The sequence below is a fragment of the Mus pahari genome, chromosome 4, assembly GCF_900095145.1.
Source record: "Mus pahari chromosome 4, PAHARI_EIJ_v1.1, whole genome shotgun sequence".
Taxonomy (NCBI): Eukaryota; Metazoa; Chordata; class Mammalia; order Rodentia; family Muridae; genus Mus; species Mus pahari.
Genome location: NC_034593.1, coordinates 128,046,150 through 128,058,656, shown reverse-complemented (window position 1 = coordinate 128,058,656; position 12,507 = coordinate 128,046,150).

The window sequence follows — 12,507 nt, the reverse complement described above, 5'->3', positions numbered from 1 at the left end:
ACTTGTATTTGTAATAATTTAAAAAATCAAGTCAATGTAACATATATTTATTGAATACATCTCCAAATTGCCTGAGCTTTTTAAAGTGAACCTGTTCTTTCTTTCTTTCTTTCTTTCTTTCTTTCTTTCTTTCTTTCTTCCTTCCTTCCTTCCTTCCTTCCTTCCTTCCTTTCTTTCTTTCTTTCTTTTGTTTATCTGAGGCAAATAATTTAATCTTTGATTCTTGGACTCTGAGCTGTGCTGGGAGAAATAAAAATAATATTTGTGTCTTAAGTGGTAATGAGTATAAACCAGAGTACACATGATTTGGATGAAAGGATAACAAAAGATGATATCAACTGAAAAGTTGCTGTGCTTCTTTAGAAAAAGATTTGATTATGATTTTGCTTGGTTGATAAACCTCAGTATTACAAGGATCACTGAACTCATATCATAATAAAATCTAATTATAATCAAAATCTTCACAGACTTTACTTTTATACTTGATAGAGCTAAGAAGGGTTTTTGTGTGTCAAACCCGTTTAATCACAATAATACATCTGTTCAGTAGACTGGGAAAATCATTAATATCAACATAGAAATAAAATGTGATTTCCCACCCAATGCCATGTGAAACTGAATCTTTATCTGAAGTTTAGTGATACCTCCTGTTTTCCCTGTAACATCTTAGATTCTTGATAACAACAATGTAGAATATAAGTTGTTCACCTCATACACAGAACCCTATCTTATCCCTTCTCTGTGCAGCAACCTGTCTCTCTTGATCAGCTCCTTCACACTGCTTTCTGGTAGTCCCTTAAACATTCACTTCATTTCAGAATACACACACACACACACACACACACACTCACACACACACACACACACACGCACATACATATGTATGTGGATACATGTGTATGCATACTACATATACATATATATATATATATATATATATATATATATATATATATATATATTTCCAGACATGCCTTTACATTTTTTTATGTGTATATGTGCTTCATCTGCATAAATGTTAGTTCACCACATGGATGCTTGATACTCACAGTACTCAGAGGAGAGTATCAGATCCCCTGAAACTGGAGTTACAGATGGTTGTGAACCTCCATATGAATACTGGAAATCCACCCTAGGTCCCCCGGAGAACAGAAAATGCTTTTACCCATAGCATTATCTCTACAGCCCAGTGATATATGCTCTTAAGAAATATATTTGGACCTGGAGACATGACTCTGAAGTTAGGAGCACTCTGTCCTCGTTCAGACAGCTTGAGTTCAATACCCAGCCACTACGTGATCACTCATAGTCATCCGTAATGGGATCTAATGCCGCCTTCTGCCATGAAGGTGTAAGTGCAGAAAGAGCACTCATATACGTAAAATAAATAAATATTTTTAAAACCTTTTAAATGATTAATATATTTTATATTTTCTTCAAAATTATATTCCTAATCTTCTAATACCCTAAATATAGGCAAAAAAGCAAACACCTGAAAGCAAGAACCCATCTTAAAACTGGAGAAGCTATTATGAAACTAGAACTACATAGAATTCCTTCTGATGGTATAAATTATATAATACAAGCATATGTTACTTATAATTATATAGAAAAACTATATAAAAACTATGCCATTAACATGTATTTTTTAAAAGTCAAAGTTCACAAAGATCAAAACAGGGAAGCCCATTTGTTGAATTTTTCTCAAGATTTCAGTAAAAATGTTGTCCGTTTTCTTATGCATACTATGTATTTTCTAGCAAATCTACTGAACATATTAATACATAGTATATATGTATAGTTTATTGAGCATATGAATGCATAGTTTATATATTCTATTACACATTGTCTGTCCTACATATGAAATTACTCAGTGTTATTTCAGTGCCCTTATGGGGGAGCTTAATGGAAATAGTTGTTTACAGTTAAAATGCTAGCAAACATAAATATGGCACTGCATGTTTTCTTAAGAATATCCTGGAAACAGAATAAAGTCTATCACAAGACTCAGTTTTCTCTTAGCACTGTCTTCATTGCAACTTCTGTGAAGTTATCAGCCACATCCCAACTTACACAGATGCCTGATTGGACAATTGGTGATTTTAAACACTTGCTGCTCAGATCACACTGCAGCTAAGACCTGGTTGATTGTAAACCCAGAAATTGTAGCCTGCATGTGTTCACACAAAGGTTTTTTTTTTTCTGGCTCATTTGATATACTGGCACTTGTCTGATATCCTATCTTTGGAGAACCTGGCAAATACACATACAGAGAGCACAAACGCACAAGCCAATGAGTAAAATTTTCTATCACTCTTGTCTCTATTTCAGTAGACATGTGGCCTTAGAGCATGCATCTTATGCAATAAAGTATCCAAGTGTTAGGCTTCAGAAACCTACTGGTGAATCATTGAGTTTGTTCTATTTGTTTGCGCACCTACTAACTGCCAGAGGCTGTAATCATTAACAAAACTGACAAAGCCCTGCCATCTAGTGGGAAGACAGATAATAAATGGGTAAAGAATAAATATGCATATTATTAAGGGCAAAGAATTTATAATGTAGTTTTTCAGTGTGGAAGCTTCCAATGTTGCTTAAAGAAAATCGAGTATCTCTCTTTTCTCTTTCTTAGAGACTTGAATAAATGTTCTATAAATGAATGTTTTGTTTTGTTTTTGTTTTTTTATCAAGGACACTTTATTGGTCTACTTTGTGTTATCTATCACTGACATAACCAGCACCCCAGATCTCATGTCTCTTGCTGCATATGTAGCAGAAGATGGTCTAGTCAGCCATCATTGGGAAGAGAGGCCCCTTGGTCTTGGAAACTTTATATGCCCCAGTACAGGGGAATACCAGGGCCAAGAAGGGGGAGTGGGTGAGTAGGGGAGCGGGGTTGGGGGGAGGGTATAGGGGACTTTGCAGATGGCATTTGAAATGTAAATGAAGTAAATACCAAATAAAAATTGAAAAAAGAAAAAAAAGGAAAGTTAAAAAAACAGAAATATTATGTCTTAAAGGAGATTGCAGATAATTTGGGAACACCAAATATCTCATCGATTCCTAATATAAAGTCCTAAAACATGGTGTGTGTATGTGTGTGTTTGTGTGTGTGCATGTGCTCACACACAGCACAATCCATGGGATCAAAATCCATGTCCATGCCAACATTATGGATGTGTATATATATATATATATATATATATATATATATATATATATGTGTGTGTGTGTATATATATATATATATATATATATATATGTGTGTGTGTATATATATATATATATATATATATATATATATATATACATATATGTATGTGTATGTATCAAATTAAGAAACAAATATTGTGTACACATATGCATATGTTTTCATATCTTTAACTATATGGATAATGTAAGCATATTGCTATGTGTTTGATCTTATTATAACACATCTCAAAACTTAATTAAAATACCAAAAAAGAAAATTGTTAAAAAGAATGAAAATTCAACATGGCATGCCCAAAGATGGTTATCTAAACAAGTGGTAATGTTTCTGAAGTGGACCTTTTCATTAAGAAGACAAAACAATTAATTTTATAAAGAAATAAAGCAAAACATTATTTTATGACATATCTAATCAATGTGTTATTGCCATCTTTGAAAGAATAAGTCAACCATGGAAATTTAGGATTTATATATAAATATTTAAAAGCAAAGTGTTAATACTTATAATGAATACTTGAATAAGATCCACATTTCAATGAAACAATTGAAAATATATTATATTCGCTATCCAATATAAATTTAAAACTATTAATATTTAAATGGCATGTTTAGATTAAATACCATTTTTTAACCTAAGTAAGAGCCTAAAATATTGTGCAATTATTCACTTCTGCTCAGTTTTCCTACAATTTTAAATAACAGTGCTTGAATATATTCCTTTTAAAATGAATTTTTTCTTATTCATATGCTAAATATATTCATTTTATTTGTCTTAGGAAATCCTTTATGTACAGGATGTATAAATACTTCTGTGACTACAAAAGACACTCTCCTAAAAAGTATTACAAAAATAAATTCCCAAGACTAATTTATAAGATTAAAATTTTAATTACGACTCTACCTGGAAATGAGATATCCAAGCTGGCCAGGGAATTAGGTAGGCAATCTTCATCCCCTTGCTTTCCTCCCATTTCAAAGCCCTAGTGTTAGCCACAGCTTTGTAGCAGATCACCTGTAGTTGGCCACTCTTTACTCCCTGCTCCCATCCCCAGGTCTTCTCCTGCCTCACTCTTCTCTACCCATCCCTTTGTCTCAGCTCCCATTCTGACTGGGAATCCCATAGGAGGATCATTCTACTCTTTCCCTCATCCTCCAATTCCAGTTCTAGACTCCTCTTCATCTTTCTAGAAACCTACAGGGACTGCTTTTTCCTCCTTTTCTGCAGGCCCCAGGGACTTCAAAGATCCATATAGCAGACCCAGCTTCATTTCCTCCTCTCAGCCTCTGTCCTTCTAATAAATCTCCCAATATGTAAAAACAAGGTCTACCCAGAAAGCCCAGGGTCCACAACTGGCAGGGCCTCAAAAACACTCCCTACTAGGAACCCCACAGCCACACACTCTCTTGAGAATTGGAGAGGAAACAGAAAGCGATGAATGGAACACCTATCCAACAAACACAAGAGCAGATGCCAGTCCATTGAACTGCAATCATCATGCTTATTACTTCTCTACTCGTAATAGCCAGGAATTAGGAACTAACTAGTTTGTAAATGGAAATGTGGATATAAAAAAATGGTACATTTACACAATGGAATATGACTGAGCTGTATAAATATAATCATGGTATTCACAGGTCACTGGATGGAACTAAAAAAAAAAAATCCCTTTATCCCAAGTGAGGTAACCCAGACCCCAAAGACAAATGTGGTATGTATTCACTTATATGTGACTATTACCTTAAGCAGGATCTAACCTGTATTACCACAGAGGCTAGGTATAGAGTAAGGTTCTAGGTGTGGAAGTTTGGATCTCTCTAGAAAAGAGGAGATAGAAAGGGTAGTTATAAGTGGATAGGCAGGGAAGGGACTGAATCAGGAGGAGTAAAGGGAAAGGTGGAGTAAAGAGTGGTAAGGAGTCAGTGGAGAGACAACTGACACTATCTGAGAGCTTGTATGGAGGCCTGATAGAGTGGAAGTTGTTTTTTTTTTTTTAAAAAAAATGCACATATATGAAGAACATGTATATGAAAATTTACAGTAACAGGGGAGAGTGAGCTCCGACTGAACATCTTTTGTTACCAAATGAAACTGTATCTCTGTCAAATGGAATACATCTAATGGAGTTGTTGTCCAACACAGACACATGAGGACCCTCATACAATTCAGACTATTGCCAAGGGTATCCATTGTTCTCCACAAACTGATGGTATAGCACCATTATGGAGGATACCACTTATACAATTCTTTACAGGAGAAGTTGAGTTAGTACCCACCTAGAGCCATCATCCCTACTGACTACTGTTTGTGGTACTGGGAAGTCCTCAATACCCTACCAAAGGTGACATGAAAACATTATCCCAGTTCCAAAACTTTAAATCTACAATGGTGACTTGCAAGATGTCCTAGTGTAGTATTGTGACACAGCTTACAGAAGTAAACAACCAATGTCGTCTGGTTGGATGTAAGCCCTCAAGGACTCCAAATGAGATTCTGCTATACTCATTAATCAGTACCTTGCACTGTCATTCTCAAAGAAACTTCCTCCTGAAGAAAATGGGGAGAAATACAGAGACTCAGAGCTGCACAATGTATAGAGGTAAAGAGACTTTGCGACACTCTGTCCTAATGGGATGCTACCATGAACTCCCACCCCCCATCCCTACAAGCTCAGGGAACCATGATGATGATGAGACAAAAAAAAAATTATAAGAACCTGGGGTTATGGAATATCCCAAGGAAATAAAGCCCTCTTATCACAGCAGGATCTTAGGTCTTATACTAACAGAGACTCTGGGGATAGGCTCAGGGCCTGCACAGGTTTAAGCCCACTTGGGAACCCAGCACTGTCACAGACAATGGGTACAATCCCTCATCTGAAACCCAGAAGTAATCTCTAGTAGATAACCATGCTCAAATGAAAAATTAGTTTTCTCGTATGGAGTCTGTCTGGTATTACATTACAAACCACTCTGAAAGGCTTCCAACCCAAGCAGCAGATGGGCAACAAAAAGTGAGCTCAGTAGCACTTGTTTTTTAGGTTCTTATCTCATAATGCTTTCTCATATTTTTAAAATTTCCTTATAGGTCTTTCATGTTCATTCTGTGATTTTCAGTTTTATGATCTTACAGGATTTACTCAGGTGTGATTGTGTGTTTTGTGTTTTATCTTTTACTATTTTTCTTGTTTGTGTGTTAGTTTTGTCTTAATCTGTTTTGTATTTTAATTTTATTTTACTATTATAACTACATATTATTATTTTACATGTCTCTAAGGAGATAGGGAGAGGGAAAAATAGTATGGGTTTGAGTTAATTGGGAGGTTGGAGGATCCAGGAGAATTTGAAATAGGGGAAATTGTAATCAGAACACAATGTATGAAAAGAAAATTGGTTTTAAGGAAAAAAATAGAATCATCTTAACAACTCAAAAAAGGGACTAACACAAGCTTAGTATGTATTGTTGAACATAAATTATTAATTTTAGTTTAAAATAAAATTTTAATTGGAATATTTCTAACAAATATGGGAAAACATGAAACAGTATATTTTAGATTCATAATTCAAACGTATCAATGATTTTATTTTTAAAATGAACAGTAAGCTTACAAGTATATATTTTTTTATTGTGCTTCCACAACATTTTGCCAGTTTGGATCTATCTTTTGACTTCTAGAACAGAGGGAGCGTGACTTGATCAGTAATAGGAGGTCTGCTGGATTTATTCCATTATTTCTCTCTCCTTGGTGTGCTCAATTGCTTAAACAGCCCAAAAGCAGAGGTAGTCACGAAGTCTATTTTCTTCATCTATAGAGCAAGGATTCATTTCCTCATCTTCAATATACATCTTATTTACTCAATGGCTTGGAATTCGGGTAAGACTTTGCAGCAGGAAAAAAAAAAAAAGTAAAATTGTCAGTGCTGTGCAGCAGAGTTGGTAAGTTTGAAGTGAGGAAAGAGATGTGTTTCTTCAGTTGCTTTCCATAATCATCACCCAAGATGCACTGCACTTCCAAAGTTAATAATCAAGTCATAGCTTCAGTTTCTGCTCTGATGCCAGGGCTTTATTTACCTATTTTCCTTTGAGTTCTACCAATTTCAGATTTAAGCAAATATCCTTTTCTGTCTCTACTAGAGTAGAAATGGGGATTTTTTTAAAAAAAACTTTTAAATGAATGCCACCATCCCAAAAATATAATTACTTCGGAGGTTATCATATATAACACATACTCAGTTTCAAGCTTCTACCTACCATCTGTATACAGACAATTAAATATAACTCCACTCCTTGGAAAGATCTGCAATTATGACATCCAGTCTTTCATATTAGATCTGTTCCTGTAAGCCAGGAGAAAGTCAAGCACAAAAGGGAAGGTACTACGAGGAGTCAGGCTGGGATCTTCTCTCTTTCTCAGGGATTCATGTGAGCGAATCATAACTCTCAGAACTCTTCTAAAGGCACGTAATTTGTAAAGTCACTTTGCTGTCTATTGGAGTTAGTAACTTACTTGTTTATAGATTTAGAAATCCATAGGTGGGGCACTCTCTAGATGACCTTTCCTTAAGTCTGTGCTCCACTCCTTGTCCCTCCATTTCCTTTTGACAAGAGAAATTCTGGATTATATTTTGGATGTGGGTGGGTGGCCCCATCCCTCAACCAGGGGCCGTCCTTATCTACTGGAAATGATTTCTACAGGTTCTAGCTCCCCTTTGTTGGGTGTTTCAGCTAATGCCCTCCTTGTTGGGTCCTGAGAAACTCTTGAGTCCCCAGCATCTGGACTTTTTAGTGGCCACACCCAGTTCCCTCTCCCACACTGCTACATACCTCCTAGCAAATCTTGACCAGGTGCTGCCCCACCTAGGAATCCATCCCATCTGCAGACACCAAGCCCAGACACTATTGCTGATGCCCAGAAGCCCTTGCTGACAGTAGCCTGTATAGCTTCCCCCAAGAGGCTCTGCCAGAGCCTGACCAATACAGATGCAGATTCTTGTAGCCAAACATCACACTGAGCTGAGGACCCCAATAGAGAAGATAGAGAAAGGACTGAAGGAGCTGAAGGTGTTTTCAACACCACAGGAAGAATGACAGTATCAACCAACCAGACCCCCAAAGCTTCCAGGTATTAAACCACCAACCAAAGAGTACACGAGGGCAGACCCATGGCTCCAGCTGGATATGTAGCAGAGAATTAGCTTATCTGTCATTTGTGGGCAGGGAGGCCCTTGGTCCAGTGAATGCTTGATGCATAGGGGAATCCTAGGGTACTGAAGCAGGAGTGGGTGGGTAGGTAGGGAGCACCCTCATAGACACAGGAGGAGGGGTGTCTTAGTCAAGGTTTCTATTCCTGCACAGACATCAGGACCAAAAAGCAAGTTGTGGATGAAAGGGTTTATTTGGCTTACATTTCCATACTGCTGTTGATTACCAAAGGATGCAGGACTGGAACTCAAGCAGGTCAGAAAGAAGGAGCTGATGCAGAAGCCATGGAGGGATGTTCTTTCCTGGCTTGCTTCCCCTGGCTTCCTCAGCCTGCTCTCTTATAGAACCAAGACTACCAGCCCAGAGATGGCACCACCCACAAGGGATTACTTGATTACTAATTGAGAAAATNCCTTACAGTTGGATCTCATGGAGGCATTTTCCCAACTGAAGTGCCTTTCTCTGTGGTAACTCCAGCTGTGTCAAGTTGACACAAAACTAACCAGTACAAGGGGATAGATGGCAGGAACTGGAAAAGGAGGATAGGAGGGGAAACTGGGAAAGAGTATAACATTTGAAATGTAAATTAATAAAATAACCAATAAAAATGAAAAAAATAGATTTAGAATGATTGAGAAGGTTTTGTTAAATAAACTAATACATAGCACTCATAATAAAGTTCTACAAGTATGAATTGTTTCCTTATAGTAAATTTTCAGTTGTAGAATGTCAGGTTCAAATGACTTAATTTGTTCATGTCATCAGACAGTCATGTACAACCAAAAATTTTCTCCAAAAGTATAATATTTATATAAGCAAGTTATCAACATGTATGTGATATTTTAAAAAATATCTATAAATTGTTAGTGGCCCTTAAAGATAAAACGAATAAATCATTAAATTCAGGAAAACACAAACAGTAAAGAAATAAATAAAACTGTTCAAGACCTGAAATTGGAAATAGAAACAATAAAAAAAAACTTCAAACTGAGGGAATTCTGGAAATGAAAGTTTAGAAATTTAAACAGGAAGTACAGAAGCAATCTTCATCAACAGACTACAAGAAACGAAAGAGAAAAATCTTAGGCACTAAAGATAAGATAGAAAAAAATTGACACATCAGTCAAAAATGTTAGTCTAAAAAAATTAATATATCAGTCTAAAAACCTCCTAATAAAACACACCAGAAAATCTGGGGCTGTCTGAAAAAACCAAACTTAAGAATGAAAGCAATAGAAGAAGGAGAAGAATTCCAGCTTAAAGAAAATGTTTGAAACAAAATCATAGAAAAAAATTCATAACCTAATGAAAGAGATGTCAATAATGGTAAAAGAATCATAAAGAACACCAAAATGTTTTTGGACCAGAAAATAAAGTCTTCTTGCCACATTATAATAAAACCACTAGACATTCTGAACAAAAATTAACATTAAAAGTCAAAAGAAAAAAGATGAAGTAATATATGAAGGCAGATCTACCAGAATTATGCACGACTTCTCAGTGGAGACTTAAAAAAAAAACAAGAGCCTAGACAGATATGTTATAGACTCAAAGACACCAGAGAATCCATCCTGAATATGATGCCTAGCAAAACTCTCAATCCCCATAGATGGAGAAAACAAGATTTTCCATGATAAATTTAAATTTAAGAATATCTCTCTACTAATCGGCTCTACAGAAGATGCTAGAATGAAAACTCCAATCAATAACCTTGAAAACCAGGAAGTAAAATCTCACCAAATCCAAAGAAAGGAAATATATAAATACATAAACACACTCCTGCAAATCATAACTAACACCACCACCAACAACAACACAAGGACACACAAATTGATGAAACAAACTCAACTATAGATTAAAGCAAACAATGACAGTGGGAGAATTCAGTACCCAATTCTCATCAATAGAAACACCATCAAGACAAAACCTGCATAGAGAAACACTAGACCCATAAGACATTATTATCCAAATAGACTTAACACATATTTACAGAACCATTCACCCCAATGCAAAACAATATACCTTCTACTCTGAACCTCATGGAACTTCTTCCAAAACTGACCACATACTAGGACAAAAATCAAGTATCAAAAAAATAGAAGAAATTTGCAAGTATCTCCCAGCATCCTCTCAGACAACTTCAGATTAAAGTTGGATCTCAACAACAGAAGCAACAGAAAGCATACTATCTCATGGAAACGAGACAGCTCTCCACTGAATAAAAAGTGTGTAAAGCATAAATGAAGAAATTAAAGACTTCCTGGAATTTGATGAAAATGAATATATAGCATAGATAAACTTTTTGGGACACAATGAAAGCAGTACAAAAAGGAACGTTTATAGAATTAAAAGCTTATATAAAAAGTTAGGGAAGAAGCCCGGCAGCCTTGAGGTCTGCTCTGACACTTTGGTATCCATATTCCTGTTCTACACCTCTATCCACAACCCTAGTCACCCTCAGTCATCAGTGACCTCCAAATGAGATCCCTTCCTCCAAACCCCTGCCTGTCTGCTCCTCTGGGCAAACACAGCAGCAACTATTTCTGCCCTGTCCCTTCTGCATTCCATTTCTGTTTCCACAACATCTATACTATGGAGAACTGCTGCTGCCCAGGACAGAGGCCTACAACCATCAGGGGCCACCAGCTCCACCTGAATCCCTGGAGGCCTGCCCCCAACCTGGATAATGAGCAGCCTCAAGCCACCAGGGGCTACAGGTCTACCCATGTCCATGGATGCCTGCTAGTCTTAAGAGCATGTAGCTTTCCCTACAATCCCAGAAGCCTGCTGACACCAGGGACTACCAGGTTTTCCAACACTATAGGCAACTAGATGGGTAAATGCCAGTGTGAAAAACACAACAAAAGACAGGGGAATGTGGCACCACCAAAACTCAGGCAGCCTATCACACCAAGCCCTAAATATCCTAAAAAACCTGAATTGCAAGAAAATGACACTAAATAGAAACTTATGAAGATGATAGAGTCTCCTGTTATTCCACCTTACATCAGTCAGAATGGCTAAGATCAAAACCTCAGGCGACAGTCACAACTCTGGCCCGTAATTGTTTCTGTCTGAAAGAATTACAGAGAGGGAAATGGAGAGGATCCTGAGGAAAAGAAGGTCCAGTGATAAGCCCATAGTGGGATCCAGCTCAACGGGAGGTCCCAAGGCCTGACACTATTACTGAGGCTATGGAGCACTCACAAAAAGAGATCTATCATGACTGTCCCCCCAAAGATCCAACAAGCAGCTGAAAGAGTCAGATGCAGATATTTGCACCCAACCAATGGACAGAAGCAGCTGACCCCTGTTGTTGAATTAGGGAAGGCTGAAAGAAGCTGAGAAGGGTGATCTTATAGGAGGACCAGCAGTCTAAATTAATCTGGACCCCTGAGATCTTTCAAACACTGGATCACCAAATAACAAAACAAAAACAAACAAACAAATGAAAGACCCAAAACAAAACAGCATACACTAGCTGTTATGAGGCCCCCAACACACATACAGCAGAGGACTTCCGGGTCTGTGTCCATTCAGAGATGATGCACCTAACACTCAAGAGACTGGAGGCCCCAAGGAGTTTAGAGATCACATGGGGTTGAAGGTGGGTGCATCTATGTGGAGATGGGGTGTGGTGGGGAGGATGTGTGATGTGGAGCAGTTGGAGAGTGGTAGGGAAGGGTCAGGTAATGGAATATGGAGTGTAAAAATGAATTACAAATAAAATAGATTGAAAACTAACTAACAAAGAATAAAGAAAAAAGAAATGAAAAGAAATGCAAGAAAATACAATCAAACAGGTAGATGCTCTTAAAGACAAAATGAATAACTATAAGGAAATACAGGAAAATACAAGAAACAGGAGAATGAAATGAATAAAACTGTTCAAGGCCCCAAAATGAAAATGGAATTAATAAGGAAAACATAATCTGAGGCAATCCTGGAGATAGAAAACCTAGGAAAGAGAACAAGAATTACGTACACAAGAATCGTAGACAAAGTAGAAGAGATGTAAGAGAGACCTCAGGTGTAGAAGATACCATAGAAGTGCTACATTCGTTCCAGTAGTGACAAGCGCCAACAGGCCCCAAAAA